Source organism: Calonectris borealis, chromosome 2 (assembly GCF_964195595.1).
Source record: "Calonectris borealis chromosome 2, bCalBor7.hap1.2, whole genome shotgun sequence".
NCBI lineage: Eukaryota > Metazoa > Chordata > Aves > Procellariiformes > Procellariidae > Calonectris > Calonectris borealis.
The window spans coordinates 96,465,877-96,490,213 of NC_134313.1; the positions used below are offsets into that span (position 1 = coordinate 96,465,877).

The 24,337-nt window shown below is 44.0% G+C and overlaps 1 long non-coding RNA gene across 3 annotated transcripts in view; it reads right to left on the minus strand.

Annotated features, from left to right (window-relative positions):
• The window catches only part of LOC142079085 (uncharacterized), a 75,394-nt gene extending 58,159 nt beyond the window's left edge, over positions 1-17,235 (minus strand). For 2 of the 3 annotated variants that reach the window (XR_012672478.1, XR_012672477.1), the window contains exons 1-3: positions 17,029-17,235; positions 12,106-12,271; positions 423-6,398 (exon numbers count right to left, since the gene is read on the minus strand). This is a non-coding gene — a long non-coding RNA (uncharacterized LOC142079085). The remainder of the gene's footprint in view (positions 1-422; positions 6,399-12,105; positions 12,272-17,028) is intronic. The other variant, XR_012672479.1, reaches the window with a different exon arrangement.
• Between the last annotated feature and the right edge of the window lie 7,102 nt (positions 17,236-24,337).

The window sequence follows — 24,337 nt, forward strand, 5'->3', positions numbered from 1 at the left end:
AAGAACAGATCGCAAAAAGTACTGCATGCTCAGCCTTCTACCTGGGAACCTAGGTAGGGGATAACATCTGTATATCCTCCACCACTCCTAACGAACACCTGATCTCCAAAAAACTTCTTTTTCTGCTTTTATTCTGCCAGACGTACCACAATGGATCTCCCTCCAGGGTTTCCATCCCTCTGCCCTGTGCTTGACCTAGTCCTTTGCATGCTGGAAGATTTTGGAGGCCCTCAACTAAGGCCTTAATACTATCTTTATCCTAGTATCTGGACTAAGTCCATCAATCCAAAGAATGTACTCTCCTTATTACATCCATACTACAAAATTTACCCTAAAATTTAAGATAAACTACTCTGTGGAACCTGTGTCCAGTAAGTACCACATTGACACTCAGGTAGGTTACTGCTTCTAACAGCACTTACCTCAAACGTCTCAGTTACAACATCTGTTGGCTCTCAACATGTTCAAAAGTATGACTTTCTACATTTCAAAGACATGCGGGAAAATGTAGGAAAAATGCAAAAGAGTCTTTTACTGTGGAGTGGCTGCTATTCTACACTGTTAATCTTAGCACAGAAAATCAGGCACACTTATCTCTGCTCGGGATCCTTTGCATGAATGTTGCTGGAAAACACGCTTTGATGTGATCAGATGCTTCATAGCAGTTCCTCGCCGAATGTATCGGGAAACAGCAAATGGGTTGAAGCAAAGACTTCACAAGATGGGATTTCCTTGTGGTATTTTCTATTGTTATTTTGAAGAAAAAATAATGAAAAATATGCAAAACTTGAAGGAGCTTTAGTTTACATGCCTTTAAGGCCCCATGTGCTTGCAAAGAATCAGGTAAAAGCATGTGCAAACTGTAAAAAGAATTCTAAAAAGCAATGCTCAAAACCAGCAGAAACTGAGAGCTGTTTAGGCACATGCCTTAGCCTAGACACAGTCACAGGCAAGAACAAAAGGACATCTCTCATCTACCTTATAGCTGCCCCAGGAAATGCAGATACAAGACTAAAAACTCCTCAGTCTTTACCTATTTTTACCCTACTCTCTCATACAGTATTTTACATGTTTAGCTAGATACCATGAAAATGTCCGACACACTTCATTAGCTGAAAAGGTTCTCAATAGCATAAGAGCAGAGTTTCCTACAATAAAACCCAAATGTTAAGGAGTTTTTCTTAATATTCCCAGATCTTCTGATCCGTATTAAACTTGGCCACGCCCAATTCATTGGAGTGCATACCCAGCCTTCTCACCAGTACTCGCCAGCCATTAGCATTCAAAATTAATGAGTCAGTTCCTCATCAGACTGCTTTAGAAATAGAACAGGTTTTTTAAACAATTATGAATTCTGAGGAGATTTATTTGTCTTCAGATTTTTGACATTGATGAGTTTTGGTTCTCAAACTCTTCTTTGTAGCCATCAACATCAGAATTTTACTTTTTGAAAACAGACACATGAAAGTCATATGAAACAACGTGACTGCAGAATTCCATGTTATATAGCCAAAATAAATGCATGAAGCTTGATAGGTTTGTTTACTTGTTAACTTCACAGCTCTGTAGACAATCTAGAGCAAAGTGTCAGGACCAGACATAGGCAGTTCTTGGTTTCTGGAGGGACAAGAAGCAGCATCAGGGTGAGAGGTCCCTGCCCTCGGGGGTAGACGAAGCAGCAAGTAAGAGTGGAACCGCGACTCTTCGCATGAGCACCTCACCGAGGTGCAGAGAACGAGCTGCACCATCTGCAGCTATGGCATGAGGTCAATGAGCAACACACTTGGTCCCTAAATTTCAATTACAATGAAACCAGAAGCCTATAAGTGAGGGACAAAATTTTCATTGCCTTCTTTGAATCTAGGAGGTGAAAATGTGCACACAGACCTAAGTCTTGATGTTCCACAAAACGCACCACATACACAGGTAGTAGAACTCTACCACATAAAAACTAACTTCAGATCTTGGGAAGCCTGAGGATACTATTCTTCCAAGCATATATTCACATCAAATAATTTATTCCTGCTTTAAGCCATTTTAGCTGTTAAAAAGCCAGAGGATACAGGACACCAAAACTTGTTTTGTATAACAAAAAAGTTTTCCTTTTCCATTCCCCTTCTAACTAGAAACATCTGACCAGTGTTGATCAAGCTAGGCTATATTTACTTCCAAGAAAAAGATCAAGGTAGATTTTCACTGGCAGCATAAATGATCTCAGGAAAATGTGTGTGTGACAAGAAAAAAGCAAAAACCTGAAAAGACAGAGAACTAGAATCAAAATGTTTATGTCACTTCAGCCTTTAAAGTTTTTCCTTTCTTTCTGCAGGTACATCTCAATTCTCACGGCATTTCACTACAATTGCCATTAAGCTGGGATCTGTTCTGTGGGAGAATGGTGTCATAGCAAAGAAGATTCCTAAGGGTTTTACATCTGATGTGAGAAGAGGTGCTATTCTCTAGGTCTAATGGGAACCAGGCTGTAGTCCTGCTGCCTGCCTTGTTCATCTACAGAACAGTGTAGGCAACACAGGCAAGACAGCTCGTGAAAGAACACAATTCCAGCTGGGTGCGGTAACCAGGTGGGATGTTAAGGCAAAAATACTAAATTAGCAGCCCAAAGTAGAGGAGTGAATGAAAACCCTGCCACTACGCTGAATAGATCAAGGGTCTTGCCCGTCACAAGGAGGTGAAAGCCCACTGCATGCAGGCATGTACATAGCCATCAGAAATAAACATATATCCTAAAAATAAATCCCCTCTTGCAATTAAACCTAGCAAAAGTTCTTACGTGTGTGTGTCTGTGTGCTTATTAGCATCATCTTACCTGCATTTCTGTGCTGCACATGGACTTTGGTCTGCACAGCAGGGGCAGGTCACACAAGTAAAATCCCTGACATTTTACAGCTTCTTTTAAAAGTCTGCATCCGTGCAGGGACCGTGACAGCTGCTGGACTGACAATCCCAAAGCAGCGCTCTGCCGCAGCTTGGAGTAGCTGCAGCACAGTGGGCAGTGCTGTGTGTCCCCCCCGCGCCAGCCTGATGCAAAGGGACCACAGCGGGGGGGAGTCCGACTCGGAGTCAGTGCCATTTTAGCTTCTCTGCTGAAAGGTGCCAAGTTTGCAGGCACCGATTAATTTTATGCAGGGTCTCCCCCCTGGGCAGGGGCAGGAGCCGCCACCTCATGTCACCAGCTGGTGAGCAGGCACCACGAATTTGTACCAACAGTCAAGAAGTGCAAAGGCAGATTCTGCTCTCCGCTGCACAGTTAGAGGAGAGCTCTGATCTGCAGAGCAGCCTCAGCCTGCCCCTCCGATTCAAGCAGTTTGGAGCCTTTTCCGAGGAGACAAGTGTTTCATTTGCATTTCCCTTTCCCACGTCGGGTACTGGGAACATATCACTGATGGCAATCAGGCAGGCTGTACATCACGCAGCATTTCCGAGATGTCCTTTTGTGTGTTTCACACTAAAAATGCTATGAAAATCCACAGTAGCACAGGTCATCCTCCAAGCCGCAGTGTTTGCTAAGCAAAGAGAAACATGCAAGGTCTAATGTTGTATCATCCAGGGCAGCTCTGATTGCCTGCTGGAAGCTTCCTCAGCACGGTACTTGGTAACACTCAAGGTTTTTTTACAAAATGCTGAAACTGCAGTTTAAGTTAAACACATCTGCTAGCAAAGATTTAAGCCATTTTTGAAAATACAGTATATATTACAGAGCCAGAATATACTGGCATTGTACCACTGCCACTCTTTGAAAGGTGGGTAAAGGAAAGGGTCAGACTTCCCAATATAGCAAGCCAGCCACATAGTGAAATCTTCATTTACCACGTACCAGTCTCCTACTGCTCGCTCTGCCTCCCCCAGCCAGGATCTGAGCCTCAAACACTTCCACGTCTGAGAGCCTGGATCCATCCCCCCTCTGCATCTGAGGGCCTGGAGGACCTCAGCCCTGCCACAGCTCTTACCCAAGGTGTTGCCTGACCCTCCGAAAGCAGGCAGAGGAGTCACACTTTGCTCTCTCACACAGAAGAAAGCTCCTGTGTTGCGCAGATCTGCACTTCAATGGTTTGCAATCCCCATCAATCCCAGAGGCAGCTTCTTGCCCGCCCCTGGGTTGGATGCCATTAAAAACAGGCATGAACCATGCCCCATCTTTTCTTTGCAAATGCACAGGCTTGATTCTTGTTATCTTTTCATTTGTCTCCAACTCAGAAATCATTCCACCACTTTGAAAGTCAACAGAGAAACTGTGAAAGAGTACAAACATCATACATCCCTTAATATCACCTGTGAGCAACTAGTTGGAAAGAAATCAGAGCAAATGAGATCTCCTGGGCCTGGGAACCTGTGTCTGGAGAGCAAAACCAAGAAAGCTGCTTCCCAAAGGGCCCTTTGTATGCAAGTTTGAAAGGATGGGGCTGAAAATTAGCATAGGCAAAGGAATGTTTTTTTCAGAATAGTCCTTTGGAGGAGGAGTGGAGGAGTCAAGATACACTTTCGGAAGTACTGTTGTGGCTTAATCTTCCTAAATACCATTTCACAGGAGACCAAGCACCCTGCATTTTTAAGGAGATTTCATAGACTGTTTATCTTAATATAATCTCCCACAAACGTTTATGGGGAGAGTTTTATTTAATGCAGTCTGTGACCTGCATAAACATCACCATGGTATTAGGCTAACCAAGCTCTGAGCTGAACTGGAAGTCGTGTGGGAGCTTTATTTGGGATATTAAAGTAGCACAGTTCAATATATGATTTTATTTGCAGGAGACTGCTGGGAATTAGAGATTAGTCATATGGGGATTTTAACAGTTGTGTAGTTATGAGAGGCTGACTCAATGGTTTTCGTCTTGTAAAATGTCACCCAACTGTCTTGTTACTTCAAATTACAAGATTGAGAAGTTAAATACTTAAATCCCCAAAGAAAGGCTTGAATTTTGAGGTGGGAGGGCAGGAGAAAAGCACAGAAAGAGAGAAGTAGAAAGGTATCTGCAAACACAGTTCCACACTCTTCTCACAAGTAACTAGAAAAATGGCACTGGTGCTTCCAAATTTAATTTTCTTTCCGTGACCCTGTGTCAGATTCATTCAGTTTACAAGTCGATTTTGTATTATTAATTGTCAGCCTTGAAAACGCCACTTGGGATCCACAAATCAAGTTGTGTCTCTTTATGCCTCCTAAATCACCAGTAATGAAGATTCTGCCCTTTGTAATTTACCTGTCGGTGCTTTGGAGATCCAGACCCAAATCCATCTTACTCACCCCTGCAGTGCCTGCACATGCTGGCTCTGGATCTTCTTTGAAGAAGCACTGTTCTTTCATCGTGGAGGAAACTAAGACAGAGATTTCCCAGGCTGCCTCACTTTTTTTTCCACACTCTGCAAACAGCCTCTATATGTTGTATGTATATTGCTGGGATGCTCAGAGAATCTGTGAAAGATGTCTTAAAATACTGGAAAAGTGAAGGATCAGATGTGATTACCCGCTGCTCTGTCCTGATCTATGCGTTGACTATCTCGGTAGCAGAACAGGCAGAGGATGAAAACAGAAAAGGATGGCGACAACCTGACCATCATCGCAGAGTTTCAATATACCCATCATTCACTAGGTTTTATTTCGCATACGCGCAGGAATCCAGATTTCTGTGACATCTGAATTCTTGGTCTTTTGCTGCCAGTATCGATAACTACCACTTGTTATTAGGAGAGAGCACTTGTCCTCTATTAGAAGTCCATCCTTCTTCACATTCTAGGCTTAGTATTGATCTCATTTACACAATCATGCAGTCTATTTAAGCTTGTACTTTTAGGAAAGTGATAGTGCTTTACATTAGGAAGTGTCACTTGCTAGATTCACATATGGCAATTGCATGGTGAGTTGAAAAAGAAGCAACCAAGGGCTGTGCGTGGGAGTTCCCGATTTGTGCCTTGGAATTACTGCCTCTCTGCCAGGTATAAAGGCAGAGACAGAACAAACTCTTCTAGCAAAAATAACACTACTTTTGACTGCTCACACAAAACCAAGATCAGGGATGAGATTTCTCACGTCAGTCATGCTATCTTTTTAGCCAACTCCAGACCCTGTGTATTGAAATTTGTATTTTACTGCCTGCAGTCCAGTTTCTGGTAATCTTTCTGCTCCAAAATGAGCATTCAGATGGGCAGAAATTATCTGATCCTAGAACCTTCATATTTACTCCTCCAAACATGAAACAAACTCCAAAATCCATATATCAATCATAAGCTTAAAAATTTGTCTCCTACTACTTTGGAGCATGGAAAAATGCCAATGGTCCATGATTTTCACTCCATTCATTCATCAGATTCTTGGGGTGGTGGAGCCAGGAAGAAGAAAATCATCATGTAGCTGTTAAAAAAATGCCACGGAAAACTACAACCTGTTAAGAAAAGATAGCTACATAAGTCTTCTACAAATACTGAATGTAGTCCATTCTCTACTGAACCAAGACTCTTCTTGCAAAAACACCTTCTCCTTAGCAAGTTACTTGAAAGAGAAACTTATACAGGATGTTTAAACAGCTGCAGAACTGAAGCCTCATATAGGTTCTTATGATCTTGGCTGTATCTCATTTTTTCCCTGCTCTTATTTCCAATTTACAGGGATCTAAAATAGCCACCGTAATTGATTAAACAGAGCAATCCTGATGTAACTTTAATCTTGGAAATTCCCCAAGCACCTGACTGTGGGATGCAAGGGAGGTAAGTCAGGGTAGACATCAATCTCTGACACGCCATGGCAGTTTTCATTTTCTTACAGCGTTTTCAAACAGGTACAGTTATGATGCTATTCTTCCTCTGAGAGACTGAGTGAGCAAATACACATCAGCCAGTGGTGTTTTGTGCCTTTCTCCCTTGCTCTTCAATGCTTTAGCTACTGTTGTCATGGTTTAACCCCAGTTGGCAACTAAGGCCCACACAGCCGCTCGCTCACTCCCCCCCTGTGGGATGGGGGAGAGAATCAGAAAAATAAAAGTGAAAAAACTCGTGAGTTGAGATAAAGACAGTTTAACAGGTAAAGCAAAAGTCTCACAGGCCAGCAGAGCAAAACAAGGAATTCATTCACTACTTCCCATCGGCAGGCAGGTGTTCAGCCATCTCCAGGAAAGCAGGGCTCCATCACGCATAACGGTTACTTGGGAAGACAAACGCCATCACTCCGAACGTGCCTTGCTTTCTCCTTCTTCCCCGACCTTTATATGCTGAGCATGACGTCATATGGTATGGGATATCCCTTTGGTCAGTTGGGGTCAGCTGTCCCAGCTGTGTCCCCTCCCAACTTCTTGGGCACCCCCAACCTACTTGCTGGTGGGGTGGGGTGAGAAGCAGAAAAAGCCTTGACTCTTTGTAAGCACTGCTCAGCAGAAAACATCTCTTATCAACACTGTTTTCAGCACAAACCCAAAACATAGCCCCACACTAGCTACTATGAAGAAAATTAACTCTATCCCTGCCAAAACCAGCACGACTGTGCAAAATGGTAGTTTTCCGGTCACAGATAGAGCAATCTTAGTACCTAGAATAACCTAGTGGGTTACGCAGTGGTACCAGCAACCACTCCTAGAAGGATAAAGGATAATAATTTCTTACTCTCCCTTTGAGATGAATAATCCATCCTTACCTTCCTTATTCCCACCTAAACCCCTTAATCATTGCTGAGCTACCATCAAGGTAATTACCTTCATCTATGTCATCATTTTAACTCCTTTCAAACATTTGGTCTTGCCCGCACACTGTGACAATGAGTTTCACTGCTTATCAAGCAGGAGAGTTCTTCCTTGAAGACCTTTAAACGTGTTCCCCCTGTGAATTTCACCAGGTATTCTTGCATTGTGGCAGCCCATAGCAGTTCCTTACTCACTTTCTCCATGCCAGTTATCACAGCAGACCTCCATGGCACCTCTCAGCTGTCTTCCCACAGTTACTTTTTTTCCCCCAGACTGGAATGTGACTTAAGCTACAGCATCTATTATCCTTCTTGCCCTTTTCTGAGCATTTTCCAGTCCAACTGCATCCAATTTGAGATGGTGTGATCAGAACTGCATAGATTTATGTAGGGACATTATGATAGATCTCCGTTCCTTTTCTGATCATGTCTAGCCTTCTATCATGAGGGAACTGAAACAATAGCTTTTATAATGCAGAGGCAGTATTCTTTTGTGCCCCAACTGAAACAGCTTTGGTTACAGGGGATCCAGGCTCAGATGAATGAGATGATGTCACCAATAAAAGCAAAAAAAAAAAAAGAATGAAATAAAATGAGGCAGTCAGATCAGAATTTATTTTAAAAAAGGAGATAGTGAGATAATAAAAAAGAAAAACGTATGCAAGCTTTCCTAGCACAGTGTTTTGGAGGGGTGAAAAAAATATCATATTTTATTTTCAAGCTGTGGTTTGAAAAAGCGTCACTGAGGAAATCATACCAGAAGTTTAGGGTGTGTCTATGCTGCACAATGCTAATTTACCCAGCTGAGCTCTGTGCTAATGCAGCTATATTGCTTACAGTACCTACAGCTAACTAGTTTAGAGCTGTCTCTGAAATGCCTTCACCAAATTTCACTGTGCAATGGAGAGATACTTTTTTTAGTCTTCAGCTCTGCAGGGCACCTTGAAAAGGCAGGTAAAACACTATCTCCTTTATACCAGTGGAATAGTGCTGTGGTACCCTTGCAGACATAGGGTGTTAAATATACCTTGCAGAAAGAGCCCAGCCAGGACAACCTATGCAGCTTAACTGTGCATAGATGAATATGCCTACTGATTTCAGCAGAAGTGCTCTCTGCACAAAGTTAAATCCAGGCATATGGGTTCTCTGCAGCAGTAGGGCCTAAAATTGGTAACCCCCCCACGCAATGAAAACTAGCTCTTCAACAGAGCCTGTGTAAGATATTATGCTATTGGGGTGACAGTGCCAAACACAAGTGGGTGTTGTACCTTGGATACAGCACTTACTGCACACTTGAAAGCAGCTTACTCTACACAGGCTCAGAACATAAGAGCTGGACTGAGTCTTGTACAGTCAAAAATGCAGCTGGAACAAGGGAACTCACTGTGTTAGCTCTGATCTGGAGAGAAAGGTTATTTCTGCCAACAGAGCAATACCAACTTGTGCACAGAGGGTTAGGGCTCGCTGAGAGCCCAGCTCTTCCTCCAGAGAGGAGTCCCAAACTCTTACAGCCAGGTTGCTGCTCTCACCTAAAGCCCTCTCAAAGCAAACCCATAGGGGCAGCCCCATCTGCCTTGTGCAGAGCCATCTGGTGTGCCCCCAAATCCACGAGGAATGGAAAACCTCCGAGCCCCCTCCGAGAGCGTGCAATGACACTCCGTGCTGAACAGTGCTTGGAGAGGATGGACCCAAACATTTCTGAGGAGCTCCTCGCTGAAACAGGCACAGAATAATCACACCTCCTGGACACCGGAGTAGCTATCCCCACAGGCTGGTCTGGGAGAAACACAGTATTAAATTAACAGCTACCCATGACACACACAACTGACATGATATCTGATGTATTTTTGGCCTGATTCCTGTCTGTCAACTCCCTTTATTGAATTTTCTCTTTAGCTAATTTTAACCAAATTTGAAAGAAGGGCAGGAGTCTCACAGATAATTATATTTTTATAAGCTTCAGGGATCTGGCAGCTGGAGAGAGAAGAAAGACCAAAATTAGTGCTTTACATTAAGGGAAAGCAGGCAAAACGCAGATATATATTCCAGCGAGACTGAGACAGCCAACAAACCTGTACACATTCGGCGGCAGAGTAGCATCGCTGGTGTTTGCTCTTGCCAGAGCTGGTAGTTTTGCACTGGTGTGTAGTTTAGGACACAAACTTATAGGCATCCAGGTTTAATTAGTTCTGCTATTCTCGTAATAGTTTCTACTATTTTGTTGAGGTATTAGTAATAGCAGAACATCCACTGAAATTAGGATGATTTGTGAAGGAGCAGTCAAAAATATTTATTTTATTGTAGAAAAAATGTGAAACCATGACATCTCAGCAATGACTTTTATTCTTCTTGAGCAGTCTGGTTTTCAACTTTTAATCCTACAGCTATTAGAAAGTAAGATTGGACAGTGAATTTTGTAATTATTAAAAAAGGAATTCAAAGCCAACAGGCTAGTCTTCTATTATGTGTCAAATTAAGGGAAATTGTGTTTTGCCTTTAAATTAAAATGAAAAAGAAAAAAACAATTCTTGAGAAATAAAAATGTCTCTGTTCAAGGAAGAGTAATAAAGTATGACTGCTTCTCCTTCAGCTGACTGTCTTTGTAAATGAGCAAGAACACTGAAGTCAATAAATTACTATTACCCAAGCTTCATAAATCCTCAGTGGTTGGATTTTACCACATAGTTTAAGTTACAAGACCTCAGAAGGAGCTAAGAAACATTCATTTGGTGTATTTATAGCAGAGACAAGGTCTCCATACTTTTTCAACTGTACTTGCAGTGTCAACATGGAAAAAGTTGCTCATCATGGAAACTGGTGGTTCTAAAACACAGCGCTCTGCATGTGAAGCCATAAATAAAGGCCTATGGTTACTCAGTAGAATGAGAGGTTTTATCTGCTCATTATCAATCACAACTTTGCTAGCAGATTATCTGGAAGAGGTAACGAAAAAAGCAATACAAAATTAAGTTAAAAGTAGGGTGAGCATAGATACAAATAGCAAATATCCTGAAACTTGGAGCACAATCTAGAAACTGGCACAATCTAGAAACTGGCACAATCTAGAAACTGGCACAATCTAGAAACTGAGACAAAGTGGGAGAGTTGATCAAAACATGATGTAAAATATACCATGTATGCACTAAGCTGCATGAATCTTACAGGGAGCTATCTGAGGACTGCAGGTGAGTTCCTCCCATAAGGATTTGGCCCCTTGATGGAAAAAAATCCAGAACAGTAAAGGGTATATAACAGCACAGTTTGAAAGGGGAATATCAGAGAAAATAAATAGAATGTCTAGTCTACACCATGAAACTAAACCACTGTTGAAAAGGGCTTTGTGCCTTGTGGAAGACAAGTCTAAGCTTGTCTGCATTGTCCTGTGATTAGAGAGTGTGAAGGAAACCTCTACATCTTGAAAAAGGTCTGGGAGTCTAGGTCTCATTACTTAATGGTGAAATTTGGGCTTCTAGGTACCCCAATCTCCATAAATTAGGAGCCTGCGTCACTTACACACTTCCGCTGATTTTTACTTCTTCAGTCCCTTTGAGTGAAATAAACTCAGCAGGCTGGGGACTGTCTTACATGTTTATCTCCCTAACTGATCCCAAAATACAAACAATAGCTTGACATCCATTTCTAGAAGAACAAAAAGAGAGACCTCTATGGCAATGGACAAAGAGAGAAAGCCACCATGACGGAGCTCAGAGCCAGACAGGGGCTGTAGGAAAGCTGTTAATTAAACATTGCTTCTACTATTAATAGGCTGATGGAGGGCATCATTATCACAAGGAAACATGTGCGTCAGTTCAAACAAGTTGTTTCTTGTACTTGCTCGGTTAACAAGGAAGCCATTTGAGTACGTCAAATTAAGATTACTATTATGTGCTGTCATGGGGAGTCCCTGAAAGCAACCTATGAGCTTAATGACACACAGTATATGATAGTGTTCATAGCACAGCTTTTACTGTTCCCATACCTTTGAACAGCACTTGGTGACCTTGAATATTCTGAGCAGGGACACAGGAGGGCTGTATTAAGAAGGAATTATTAAATATTGATTTCGTACCCCCCCCCCGGCATTGGGCATCAAGATAAATGCCAGAAATTCATCTATCCTGTGGAAGCTGACCTGGAAAAGGTGCTTCATCAAGTTCCAGCGCATAGAAAAGGAGACAGGGACAAAGAAGCGAGAAACTTTTCCATCTTATCAAAAAACTAGCTAGTCTTTGTCCGCGTTCGGAGCAGATGCTTCAAAAAAGCTTCTGCGATTGGTGTTAGCTTAGACACAGTCAACCACACTGTTCTACACTCCCATCACAGATCCATTCACTCATGAAAGTGGTCTTAATACTGAGACCACAAAAAGTTTGGCAAAGAGGACTTTGGGGACTCGCAAAAGGGACTTTGCAAGTGCTTACGCAGTGCTCAGGAACTTTGCTGATCCAAAACCTGACAGTTGTCTGGCTTCCCACAGGGCGCAGGCCATAATCTTTCGACCAGGAATTCCTGGGTCAAACTTAGTAACTTGTGGCATCTTTCTTTTAGGCTGGCATATGCTGCAATGTTCCCAGCTCATAGCAGCTTCTGCAAAGAAATTTCACAATTAACATATCTTTGCATGAGATCTCAAACAGAAATCCTGAACTTTCTTACTTTATTGACTGCTAACAAGAGAGTGCCCTTCAGCAATTGTTTCTCTCATTCACTCCAAATTGACAAAAAACTCCATGTTGCCTTCAGAGTTCAGCTCTGGATTTTAAGGCCAGCGTGACTTTGTCCAGAACTGGATGAGTTCCAGGGCTGAAGGCAAGGAGGGTGCCAGCACTTGTGATTGCATCGAAGCTCAGCTGCAACTCGAACTAGGATAACAGTCTTTCTGGCACCTCCAGTGCTACTGGATCCACTTTACAAAGGGAAAGCTGGAGGACATTTTAATGACTTATTCAAGCCGTAGTCAGGTTGCTCACAGTTCTCTGCTGACAATGCAACATATTCCTTTGAACTAGGGCTTCATCTTACCAATGTTTTTCCAGAAAATGTGGAACAACTGACCTCTTTGGAAGAGTCATAGCCCAAAGAGCTTGTGCAGTTTTTGTTCTGGGAGGTTTTAAGCACCCAGCTGGATAAAGCCCTGAGTAACTTGGTCTAACCTCATTTCCTACCATATTTTGAGCAAGAGGTGGGACTAGAAATGTCCCAAGATCACTTCCAACCTGAATTATCCTATGATCTTTTGAAAACATGGAAGACTTGCAAACAAACCGTCCTCTGTAATTTTTTCTTCCATGGAACAGGAGATGAGATTTTTTTAAAAAATGAATTTCAGGAAAAATTCCTATTTGTCCTGTATCCTATTCAGATATGCTGGTATGGACTAAACAGTATTTGGACAATCCAAGGCATGGATCCTCATTTCAACCTCTTGAGACCCAAGCCAAGTTCTTCTCTGTTTCATTTCAAACATCGACATAGTAGTTATTTGCAGTCCATTTAAGCCTGGTGGCCCAAAAATTTAGGGAAAAAAAAGAGGAGAGAGTTCATCAGTCTTTTGGTAAAAAGAAAGAAGAACCCTCCCTCACAAGTCCCTTAGTAAGACTTGCCAAGAGGGAGACGCTTTCCATGAGCATCCGTTGAGGAGCACAAGGAAATACCTGGAAAGCACTGGGCTGAAGTAGGCCTGATTTTCATGTGTGTTTTGTACCGTTTCAGGTTTTTCATTAAAGCAGAAGATGTTTTCAGCTGGAGGTGGGTCTAACAGCCATTTTCACATATAGGAAAATATAGGCAGTCAGAGACAAAGTTCATTGTGCATAGAGTAAGGAGTGGCAGCCTGAAAGCTTGTGGCAAAGCTGCTCGTGGTATGGACAGTCCTGAGGGAGTTTTGTTTCTGACAGGGAGTGCAAAGACACTTGCTTGGAAGTCTTTCTGGTGCATTAAAGAGGCAGTACTGGTTGTGTAAGACACTTGCTCACTCTTGCACAAAATCATGGGACCACAGAATAATTTAAGTACAAGAGGACCTCTGGAGGTCATCTAGTCCAACTTCCAAAGTTGAATACCTCCAAAGATGAGATCCCACCGTGTTTCTGGGCAACCTCTTCCAGTGTTTGACTACCTTACCTGTGAAGATTTTCTTCCTTATATCTAGCTGGAATTTCTCATGCTGCGACTTATGTCTGTTGCCTCTTGTCCTCCCTCTGCTTCTCCTTATACGTCATATGCTCTAGCCCCCTACATGTCTTAGTAGACTCACTCCAACTTGCCAATATCCCTCCATGCTAGGGACTCAGAACTGGGCACAGTACATCATACGTAGCCTAACAAGTGCCACACAAAGGAGGATAACCACCTCCCTTGACCGATGGATAGGATCCTGCTAACGCAGCTCAGTCTGCAATTGGTCTTCAGTATCACCAAACTCAGGGCTGCCAGAGATGGAAGCAGCCAAGCGGTTCTGTATGGGCTGGTGACAGGAAGAGAAACAGAGGGATTTCCCACACCTCCCCCCTCCATGTTTCTTTGGTGTTCTTACCAGCACCCCTGCCTGCCCAACCACCACGCTGGAAACAGCAGAGAGCAGAGGGAGGGCTCAGACCAGTTTACAATGATGTCTGAAACACATTTAATAGCTCTCACAGTTCAGGCTTCCTTAAAAGATGGACAAGCAAAGACATCAGCCAGCAGATGGACTGACATAGCATGCAGAGTCCATGTCTGGTGAGAAAAGTGACTAACGGAGGGCATTGACAGGTGCAGCATCTACTTTTTAAGTAAAAAAAGTAAAATCCACTATATTTACTCTTTTGTGCAATATCTGAACTTACTTAACTTACGGCTGAAGTACTGTAAAATCATAGTGTGAAAAACTGGCAAAATGTCAGCGATGCTGCTGAGAAAACGTACCGTGAATCAAAATTTAGATGCCCTGCCTCAAATAGCAATTTCCATTGTAATTATCCTCCCTTCACCAAGTTTCTCTAAAATGGTAATAATCCTTCTTTCTTCTCCTAGAGCATAATACAAGTTCATTCGTTTGCTCTCCACTTTGGAAACTAACCAAGTGTTATTAAAAATTACCATTTTTGTTCCTTCTTCAGGTACAGTTTCTGTCACTTGTATTTGTAGTAAGTCATGTTTTGCCCTGTGACTAGTCCTGTTTATTTCTAGGATGACAGAAGTGGCAAATTTTGGCCCATAATATCTGTGTGCATCAGAAAGAGAGAGTGGAAGGGAGACAGCAAGAAGCGATTAGAGTACCATATATTCTCAGTAACCACCCACATATGCCTTCACCCCCACAGAAAAGAAGTCTCACTCTACAAAGAGTTATTAATTATATTTTAAAGATCTACAGGTTAATCAAGCTGTTTTGGAAGAACTGGCTACAGAATCCGTTTCATTCTGTCATTACAATGGGTCAAATTAAAAATCCAATTATATTAAAAAACCAAAATCTACTAAGAAGCCCAATAAAGACTATGATGGAGTCTAGAACGCCCGCACATTTTTTTCCATACTGACTGCTTTTATTGCATTTCATGAATATTGGCACCAAGTTTAAATACACCTAACTTCCAGACAATATCCTCCTTTTACAAGCTGGCCTGTCCTTCAGCGGTTTTCAGTGAGCACTTTGCATCATAGGGTACCAGCCCAAAAAACTGTGAAGACATAAGTCAAGTTTAAAGAGGGAAAATAAAGACAAACAAACCCCTTCCAAAACCTACTCAAAAAAGTAGAAATGAAGCACAGAGGGGTTTAAAGGAGTCAAAAAGGTTGATTTTCCCAGACATATAAGTGAAGCTTCTGGCAGGATGGAGATTAAAGTTTCCGGTCACAAAAAGTCCATCCCAGCCTAATCCTACTTCTATGGCAAATGTTCCCACTGTCTTCACTGGGTTCTGGGGGGAGCCAGCCCCAGGAACCAAAGGACAGCTATGACGTTGTACCTAGCATAACCAGACCTCTCCTGGGGTGCTTTCAGAAACTACGTCAAAACATGCAATAAGAGAAAACATACCACATAGTATATATACACACACACACATATAGACACAGGCAGACTTGAATAGCACAGTGGTGGGCTGTCCATACTACAGAGACTTTACAGAATATTAAAAACAAAATAAAAAAATATCCCAGAGCAAAAATCCCACAGAGCATTCAGATTAAAGCTCCTTCCAGGCAGTCTGGTGCTGAGGGCCAATTCATGTACCGTGAGTTCACACCAGACCCCTTTGAACAGCAATGACTAGACAGTGTCACCAGTGTGAAACTCCTGCTTGGTCCCAAAAAAGCCAGCAGACTGGGGAACGCTAAGTCCACATTTGCCTAGTTTCCAGATCCAGTCTCTGTTCTGCACAGTGTACGGCAAGAGCTTCACACAAAGCAGGGCACCCAACTGGATTTGTAGGACCTTACTCACAGTGCAGCATGGGATGGTCTGTTGCATAGGGGCACGCTGTACCAGGCAAACTGCAATATTGAGAGCTGTGCAAACCGTGTAACGTAGACCAAGCTGAGATGGAAAGGTGAAAAGAAGAGGAGCCTATATCATTTTCCACCCTCAGAAGAGTTGCGGAGCCTAGTTCCAAACTACCAACCTTTCTGCAACTGGCAGGATGACCCCCTACTTCCCACACAGCTACCAAATTTGACATATTCACAGCTTCTCTCCTTTGCTCTAGCTCTGAAGCACCAGATGACCAGTCAGCAGTAATGAAGAGCAAGCACATTTTGCAGCCCATCCCTGTGGCCTGGGCAGCAGAGAGAAGCTTCTGAGCATGCAGGGAAGCAGATGACTCCCAGGTACACATGGCCTCCTTTCCCTCTCTTGTGTCTGACAGTTACAATAACCTTTGATACTGGCAGTCCCCAGAGCTTGACTTCAGCACCACCAAGGGAGAGTGCTGAAGAAGCTTGGATGGTTACAGGACCTCTTTGGTTGGATTATTTTCTCTCTAGTGAAATAGTGTGCCCTAACATTCCCCATAGCACTAGTTTTCAGTGAGACATTGTTCACCATGAAAGCCGTGCAGTCCAGGAAATCCAGGAATGCAACACAAACTGTTTTACAGCAGCATGCAACACCGTAACATGAAAACACCTTCCCACTGGCTTTTCCCCAGTCAGCGGGTGAGGTGGGAGGCACTGCCACCAGCATGTCTGCATGATTCAGCATGCAGCTGGGACTTTCTGCTGCCACTCCACTGCCATGGTACAGCAACATCCTCCCTCTCAGCTGGCAGCTGCCGGATAAACTACCTTTATAGACCCCTGCTGTCGACCCTGGTACTCTATCCCAGCCTCTGTTTTCTTCAGTTGGCTCAGCAATAAAATACCTAATGATGCTGGTGCCTGAATCATCACTGGACTCCGAGACAAATGGCTTGGGTCTCCCTCTGCAGAACTATTGCTCCAGGCTCTTTACAGTCTCAAGCAGGCATTAACACCGGTGTGCGTCCCCTGCACACTGTGCCCTGCTTCCACTAGGATGTTCTGCAGCAAGATAAATCGGTCTCACCACCTACTCCGCTGCAAGTACTCACTCTTCCTGGCACTTAGAGGGAGTCTCTGAGTCCAGCAGAGCTTCCCTCCTGGAGGTGTGGCACTGCAGGAAGGAAAGCCAGCCTGGGTATTGGTCTTAGAGCGAACAGGAAGAGATGGCTGCTCTTGCTATTTCATCGAAAGAGCCCCTTCCCCGAGCAGCGCTGATTCCAGGGATATTTAAGTAGAATCAAGGTGAGATAAAGAGTATTATTATATGAATAATTCCCTTCCACCAACTTTACCTCCTCAACGTCAGCAATTAGCACGTCTGACAAGAGATGCAGCAAGGAAACAATTTCAGGTTGAGTGCATCACGTACTGATTCATTGCCATGAAGCTCTACGCTTCAACAGAATTCCTGGTGAATGACAATGAAATATTCATCAGCTCATATTTGTAAATGGCCCAGCAACATACTGAGTAAATGACCTCCGACAAAGCGCCTCCCATTAAAATGGAACAGCAGCCAGCTGAAGCGAGGGAGCTACAAACTATGCATGTTTTGTCAGCACAGACAAGCAGCAAACACAAACAGAAAGAAATCTAGTTGGACTCATCATCCTGACAGGGAGAAACAAATGAGGAGCCAGCCTGTTCACTTCAGAGGGACCCACTGGTGGTGCTGCCGGTGGCAGGAGCGAGTGTGGCAACCTGGGCTAAATTTTACTCCCTACCCTCTCTCACCATCAGAAAATGAAGCAGGCGAGACAAGAGGGTGAGCAGTTTTGCTCTCCCCCATATGTTGGCACTGGTTACTCACACCAATCATCCCCATCCGTGGTACCTATGCTGCAAAGCAGCACACCGCTAGTCCTTAACCGAGGGGCTTGGTCTCTAAGATGGTACAAGCCTGTACCCTCCAGAGCAAATGGGGAGCCTGGCCTCCCCAGATAGGTACCTGGTGCTGGGCAGAAGCTTCCCCCAGTTTGCATTTCTTGCCTTGCCTATGCATTTCGATGCAAGTCCCTGCAGAGAGGGAGCTGGGCTTGCGAGGGAGGCAGGCTGTGGGAACAGGGGTGTCGCCAAGCACTGCTCTTTGTCTGGGGTGGTGTTACCCAGTGCTGATTTAGGGAGCAGAAGGGTGGATTTTCTGTCCTGCTTTCAGCTCTCATCATTATTCAGGATGCATGATTTCCAGGGAGGTTGCCAGTGCTGCACTGCACCGCTTGTGATGGTTAATCCTCGTACGGGAAAGCTCCACAATGGAAATTGTGAGGAGAATGCAAAATAAATTAGGAAAACCTAGCAAGCCATCATCAGCCTCCACAAAACACAGAGGCACCCGGGCCTGGCCTCGCCCAGACCTTTTCCAAGGCACCTTCTTGAAATCAAGCTTAAAAAACCCATTAGTTGTTGCCCCGGGGCCTGGCAGAAAGGTGAGCTGCCGCCGCCAGAGCCAGGTGGGTGATGCAGACCTTTTTTTATCATTTACTTATTAATTAAACACCCTGTGATAAGGCAGATCTAGATGCAGGTCCACAGCTCTGCAGGCGAGGAGCACCCACCGCAGCCGGGAACTTGAACAAACAGCACCATCAGGTGGCTCGCCTGGAAATAGATGTGCGGAGCCACCCCGGACATCTCCAGCTGGACCCGGCCCTCCCTCTGCCCTCCTCTTCCACCCCTGTGGGCAAGCAGGAGGGCCCACAGCTTCTCCTAGGAAAATCTGAGTCCAAAATTGTAAGAGAAAGCCTCAATGGCAGCAAGGCACATCCAGGCAGAGCCTCAAGGGAAAACTTCCAATGTGCTTCTTCCCCCCTGCTATGCAAGTCTTATGTCTTGCCCTTTTCATGACAGCTGTATGTATCTCAGCTTTAACTACATAGTTTAACTGATTCGTTAACAGGCTATGTGTTCTGGCATCCAGAGTGCCGGTCTGAGCAGAGTACAAGTCTTGATTCCCTCTCTCAACCTCTTCAAATTTTGGAGGCACTGGCAAATTGGTGTTTTCACCTTGAAAACTGTCCCCAGTGTACAAACCCCCTTTGAGCCATTGCTGGCATCCACCTCCCCTGCCTGCAGAGGGAAAAAGGAGGATACCCTCTTCAGCCTCAAGCAGGTGCTCCTTCACCAAAGGCTGCCTTTGAAATAACTTGACTCCTTCAGCATCTTTGCTGCTTCTGCCTTCTCTTGCCAATTGCGTACTTGGTTAGTGCAAACTGGGAGCAGAAGCATTTCCCACTGACGAGCCAGAGCCCCTTCCACCTCCTGAGAGTCACAGAGCAGATACAGTCCCAACACACAAAGATAACCGATGGGAATTCAGCTCCCAGACTCCAGATGTTAGGCATGTCACAACCTCTGCCCTGAGTGTCTCACGCCTGTCATCCTTACCCTTCCTTGTAAAGACAGGAGAGCACTGGATGAGACAATCTGAAGGAAAACAAAATACTGTTTCACCCACAGTGCTGCATTGGCTACAGCCATACCTGCACTATTTGTGTGACTACCAAGAGAGGAACCCATCACATCAGTCTCCGTTGCTTTTCTCATACCTGGATTTTAAAAGATTTTTATTCGGGGTGTTCTCCACTCCAGTGAGTAATTAGGTATTTCTACTTGTCTCTTAGCAGAACTTAGGTCATCTAAATAGAAATGCATATAAATAAGTATTTATATTTAGTTGTTTGTACTTTTCTTTGTTTATACAAACATATGTTTACTTATAGAAGATAAATATTATGTGTCTTACATATATAAGATATAGAAATAAATACGCAACACACATACAGTCATGTTCACAAATTTAAAGGAAAACTATTCAAATGTGTGGTTACTCAGTTCTTCTAGGAAACACCACAGCTCAGAGTTTCAGCCTTGAGTGCTCACAGTCAGATCTTACAGCAGCAACCCTGAAAATCAGGACCTTCCATAGTTATGTTTGTGCTTATGCATATAGAAGTATTAATTTACATATCTAATTTCAGGTCTCTAATTTTCAAAAATTTGTGGCCCGAACAGGAAGTCCCGTGTTTCAAGTTATACTGCCTCAAGGGGCACTTCTGCACAAAGCACATCTTCCAGTCACCTTGAAGGGATGTTAAAGCATTGCAAGTGTTGACAGCCCATCTCAAAAATCTCTGCCTTCTGTAATAAAGAGACCTCCCAATTCCCAGCTATGCTCAATGCAATAAAATTTCTGAAGATCCCACATAAAGATGATAATGGAGCACCTAACACAAAAGATGAAAAAAAAAGAAGAGAAAATGAGATTATATTTCCCATCATGGCATCTGCATTAAGCTCAATAGCTGCTTATTTCTACTATAATTGTGCCAGAGTCATTTTGAATTTCGTTTTCTTTATGCACCTTGCTCTGAAGCTGAGATATTTTGGGAAAAACAATGCACAAAACGGCACTTAAATGCACACGGCAATGGCTCACCAGTTGCTACTAATGATGGCAGAGGAGGTCAGGTGGGCACAGAAGTATGAATTGTCCCTACATTTGTACATTTGAGTGACTAAACAACACCCAGGAGAACTGAAGTCTTCCTAGGACAGCAGGAACACAGAAAACTAAGAAGGAGGAATGTCTTTTTTCCTGCCACCTTAATTCTCTTTGCTTTCAAGCCCTTCCTCAGCCCTCGCCTTTTATCTTTCTGTAAAAGGAGAACACAGTGCTAAGGAAAGTCAGCTTGCAGCAGTGTTGGTTCATGGGAAAGTCTACAGAAGCCACCTCCAGGCACTTCTGTAAGTACATTTTTTTCTACGCTGGGCTGTCAGTTGTGCTGCTCTATTCTAAGCATAGAGCCATGGAGCAAGATGCTTGGGGTGGATTTGTTGGCAGATCAGTAGGGACTCATAATATTCCTGCCAAATTCATTTTCTCATGTGACCTGAGCTTGACTTGGAACATGGATTTCCTACAGAGACAAGTTTGAGCAGTGCCAGGAATTTGAAGGCCAGGTGGTCTACAAAGCTTCTCCCCAGGCTCTGCAATCCTATTTCTTCACGTCACTCTTTCCAGCCAGCACAGAGCTTGGGCTGGGATGCTCACAGCAAACTGAGTCCTCAAAACCAATGCAATTGCTCCTTTCCACCATCACCAATCCTCTAGAAGAGATTCGACAGAAGTGGGAGGAAAGATGAGCACGTTTCTGCTAGGAAATGAATTCAGACAGGCTTTGACCAAGACTGCTAGTGAAACTTTTCTCTGCCAGAGGAAACTAAAAAAAAAAATCCCACTTTTTCATCTCAGCAACATCCAAATTGGGCTTAGCTAGTCCAAACTGTCGTGTCATTGCTAACTCAGAAAGCCTGTATTTGCCTACCTGGAAGGGAAAGCTATCACGCAAAGACAGATAGGCTTTTCTGAGGAAAGCTATCCATAGTCACACTAGTCTCTTGGGACAAGAAGGTCCATACATTAATTTTAGATCTCTGGCAATCTGCATACTAGAAATACCTTGTGGCTCTGATCCATACTGACTTCTAGTAAGGAAACAGAAGCTAGAATGAGCTGGAAGCTCTCCCAGATGGTACTCTCTGAATATCCATTGAGAAAAAGCAGCCTACCCTAATATATTACTTGCCCCATCCCTAAGAAACTCTTATTAAAGAAATCAAGTTTGGCTTCCTGAAGAGGCACAATAGCATTGTCAGCATTGTCATGGGATATCAGGCCAGGACCTGGACCAAAGATGATGCTTTTCTCACTGTTTTGTCTCAGCAGCAACCAAGGGTAATGCACAAATTACAGTTGTCTGCTTCTGGACTTCTTAATCTTCTCGTACCACTAAGGAAGGATCCCTGCTGTCTCTGCTCCCCTGACACAGAGCGGGGAGTAGCAGTCTCATCCTAAAACGGCTCCTGTCATTCTCTCTAGAAACGTTAGAGAAGCGGCAATGGCCCTTCACACATATAATCCCATATCTATAATTGCTGCCTTGTTGGCAAATTCCCGTCACAGATTGCACTCAGCTCTATCCCACCCTCACATCAGATGCAATCCACACCAACCTGTGCCTGCTGGAGTGCCTGGCTGAGGGAGCGCTGTGGAGACAGCTCACTGCACTGGCACTCCTGACTGCACTGGCACCCTTGGGAGACTGAGCAGAGAACTCAGATTTCAGCAAGTCTGAACCCCCCGCCTCAGCTGAAGCCATACCTGCACCAGCTCTGTCCCCTGAGGGCCTGAGGAAGGGACAGATGTAGCACGTCCTTTCCCCCCACCTAGGAAGGAGAAGCCTGTACCAGGCTCTACTCCCTCCTGTCAGACTTAGATTTGGTTGCAGCAGCCAAGCTCTCCCTGCACAATTACAATAATGCTCGACACAGAGGGAGCGATATATTCCATCAAAGCAGCATTTGAAACAACAGCACAAGCCACTGAGAAAGCGTCCTCCCTGCATTCTCGTCATTGGCATCGTGCTGCTGACAAGGGGACACTCAGAAACCCTGTGTTTCCACAGTCTGAGAACAGTGGGATAAACTCAGGAATAGCTTCACTAGGAGCAACTGCAAACTCCCTTAGCAGACACGCTTATGCTGGAAGAACGTAGCTGGGAGAACGTCAGCAGCAGCTACGAAATTCATTTGCATCAGACTCAAGTTTTTTGCAGTAGGCTGACCAGTCTGAAATTCACTCCTAAAATCCATCAGAATCCAGTTCAAACTTAATCTTACTTCAGCTGTCGTTCCTTCACCCCCTTTTTTCCATGCATCCAAACAAATCCAACCTCACCACTCGTCAGTCAGAAAGGAGAGGAGAAATATAGGTTAGGGAACACTCCCTACCAAAAGGGAGAAAATGGCAAAGTAGGTCAATGAAATCCAAAATTCTTGCTTAATTTAAGCTCTGCTTTCTAGCCTGGAAGGGCTGAGCTGCTTGTTCACAATGTCTGTTGCTGGTAAGACACCTCCACTTTCAATTGCTGTCCCTTTTACAGTGCTCTTAGTGAAGAGACATTTCTTTACATACCTGCCAGCAAGTAATTACGAGAACATTTTTAAAGATTTCACGTCAGGCCTGTGTGGAAGTCAACTAGATCATTTTAGGGGAGAAAGACTATCAGTACTAGGTGATCCAGAAGCACAAGGACAGCTATTTTGGACATTCATCCCTGCTTGTGGATGATTATTCCACCCAAAACCCTGCTGAGCTGCCAAGTTCCCCAACACAATACTTGCACAACTACGAAATTTCACACTGTTCCACTGTGTACACTTGGCTATAGATACTTGATATCCATAGATATCACCTCCTGCCCTGTTGAGTCACCTGTAAACAAAATTTGTCTGTAGGACCAGAAACTCTGTTTCTTACATCAAACATTAACTAGACCTTCGTTGAGTCTGCTCTGTCACAAGGTCCCAGGGCACATTATGAAAGGAGCACCTGGGCACTGCTGAGCATTTCCCAGGCAGCAAACTGAGCTTATTCTACAGAAAGAGTCACTTCCCTGTGAACATAGAGGAAACTCCATTAGCCAGGATGGAGAAACACCCATTTCACCAGAGTTACAAAAGCCGACACCACGCCTCAGTTCAACTGTCCTGGTGTGCCATTCCTTACTGCCTAACCAGCACTGATCTGCATCGATCCAAAGTTGCACACCAGCACCGCAATGTTGGCAAACAAATTCAGTCCATCCAGTAGGGCCACAGGATTTTATTAGAGGCCATTGATCCACTGTGATCCTGATTCAACACCAATTTAAACATACTGTCTGGCCGAAGAGCTGCTCATGAGCACAGCCACGAAGTAACAGAGGAGAGATTGACTCCTGACATAATGAGCCCTGCCAAGTTCATGCTAAGTCAGAGGCTGTTTCCTTAGCTAATTAAAGGTTGCTCACCAAAGCAGTTCCTTACCACATTGCTGCCACTGCCATGCCCTGAGAGGCAGTCCACCGAAAGGACAGCACAGCAGCATGAAACACCCTTTCTCACCCCTTTGAAGCTTGAGGTTTCAAAGCTTCTCCCATTCTGAGCTTCATGTGAACAAAACAAGGCCACCCCCATGGCAGCTCAAAGTCTGTTAGCCCAGGAGAAGTCCCCATACAAGTCCCTGCTTTGAAATCCAGCCTTGCAAGAAGTAAAAAAGTAAAAACCTATACAGGCTATTCTGGAAGGGGAGCTTTCTGCTAACTGCAGTGC